Genomic DNA, 2,500 nt, shown 5'->3' with positions numbered 1-2,500 from the left:
ATGTGTGGTCAGCATGCTGATATGAGTTCAGTACACGGATCAGTACACGGATCAGTCAACGGGAAGGGCCAGCATACTGATATGTGTACTGACATGGTGCATCAGTTGTCCAAAATCAGTACACGGACAGTCCACGGGAAGGGCCAGCATGCTGATATGTGTGGTCAGCATGCTGATATGAGTTCAGTACACGGATCAGTCCACGGATCAGTACACGGACAGTCCACGGGAAGGGCCAGCATGCTGTTATGTGTGGTCAGCATGCTGATATGAGTTCAGTACACGGATCAGTACACGGATCAGTACACGGACAGTCCACGGGAAGGGCCAGCATGCTGATATGTGTGGTCAGCATGCTGATATGAGTTCAGTACACGGATCAGTACACGAATCAGTCCACGGGAAGGGCCAGCATGCTGATATGTGTACTGACATGGTGCATCAGTTGTCCAAAATCAGTACACGGACATCCACGGGAAGGGCCAGCATGCTGATATGTGTGGTCAGCATGCTGATATGAGTTCAGTACACGGATCAGTACACGGATCAGTACACGGACAGTCCACGGGAAGGGCCAGCATGCTGATATGTGTGGTCAGCATGCTGATATGAGTTCAGTACACGGATCAGTACACGGATCAGTCCACGGGAAGGGCCAGCATGCTGATATATGTGGTCAGCATGCTGATATGAGTTCAGTACACGGATCAGTACACGGATCAGTACACGGACAGTCCACGGGAAGGGCCAGCATGCTGATATGTGTGGTCAGCATGCTGATATGAGTTCAGTACACGGATCAGTACACGGATCAGTCCACGGGAAGGGCCAGCATGCTGATATGTGTACTGACATGGTGCATCAGTTGTCCAAAATCAGTACACGGACAGTCCACGGGAAGGGCCAGCATGCTGATATGTGTGGTCAGCATGCTGATATGAGTTCAGTACACGGATCAGTCCACGGATCAGTACACGGACAGTCCACGGGAAGGGCCAGCATGCTGATATGTGTGGTCAGCATGCTGATATGAGTTCAGTACACGGATCAGTACACGGATCAGTACACGGACAGTCCACGGGAAGGGCAAGCATGCTGATATGTGTGGTCAGCAATGCTGATATGAGTTCAGTACACGGATCAGTACACGGATCAGTACACGAATCAGTCCACGGGAAGGGCCAGCATGCTGATATGTGTGGTCAGCATGCTGATATGAGTTCAGTACACGGATCAGTACACGGATCAGTACACGGACAGTCCACGGGAAGGGCCAGCATGCTGATATGTGTGGTCAGCATGCTGATATGAGTTCAGTACACGGATCAGTACACGGATCAGTCCACGGGAAGGGCCAGCATGCTGATATGTGTACTGACATGGTGCATCAGTTGTCCAAAATCAGTACACGGACAGTCCACGGGAAGGGCCAGCATGCTGATATGTGTGGTCAGCATGCTGATATGAGTTCAGTACACGGATCAGTCCACGGACAGTCTGTGTGTGCTAACGGACAGGCACGGACGTCCTGCGTGTGCTGACGGACGTCCTGTGTGTACTGAACAGACAGCCCACTTGGGCCAAAATCACCCGAACAGTCCACAGGAAAGGCCAGCATGCTGATATGTGTACTGACGGACGACCACGGACGTCCTGTGTGTGCTGACGGACGTCCTGTGTGTACTGACGGACGTCCTGTGTGTGCTGACGGACGTCCTGTGTGTACTGACGGACACATGGACACACACGGACGTCCTGCGTGTGCTGACGGACGCCCTGTGTGTGCTGACGGACGGCCACGGACGTCCTCTGTGTACTGACGGACGTCCTGTGTGTGCTGATGGATGACCACGGACGTCCTTTGTGTGCTGACGGACGTCCTGTGTGTACTGACGGACGTCCTGCGTGTGCTGACGGACACACGGACAGCCACGGACGTCCTGCGTGTGCTGACAGACGTCCTGCGTGTGCTGACGGACGTCCTGTGTGTGCTGACGGACGTCCTGTGTGCACTGACGGACACACGGACACACACGGATAGCCACGGACGTCCTGCGTGTGCTGACGGACGTCCTGCGTGTGCTGACGGACGTCCTGTATGTGCTGACAGACGTCCTGTGTGCACTGACGGACACACGGACACACACGGACAGCCACGGACGTCCTGCGTGTGCTGACGAACGTCCTGTGTGTGCTGACGGGCGTCCTGTGTGCACTGACGGACACACGGACACACATGGACAGCCACGGATGTCCTGCGTGTGCTGACGGACGTCCTGTGTGTACTGAACAGACAGCCCACGTGGGCCAAAATCACCCGAACAGTCCACGGAGCGTGCTGATATGTGTACTGATGGACAGCCGGACGTCCTGTGTGTGCTGACGGACGGCCACGGACGTCCTGTGTGTGCTGACGGACACACACGGACGTCCGTGTGTACTGAACAGACAGCCCACGTGGGCCAAAATCACCCACGGACAGCCAAAATCACCCGAGAAG

Source organism: Brassica napus, unplaced genomic scaffold, assembly GCF_020379485.1.
Source record: "Brassica napus cultivar Da-Ae unplaced genomic scaffold, Da-Ae ScsIHWf_483;HRSCAF=737, whole genome shotgun sequence".
In the NCBI taxonomy this organism is placed as follows: domain Eukaryota; kingdom Viridiplantae; phylum Streptophyta; class Magnoliopsida; order Brassicales; family Brassicaceae; genus Brassica; species Brassica napus.
The sequence above is the reverse complement of the archived record's forward strand: the minus strand, read 5'-3'. Positions refer to the sequence as shown.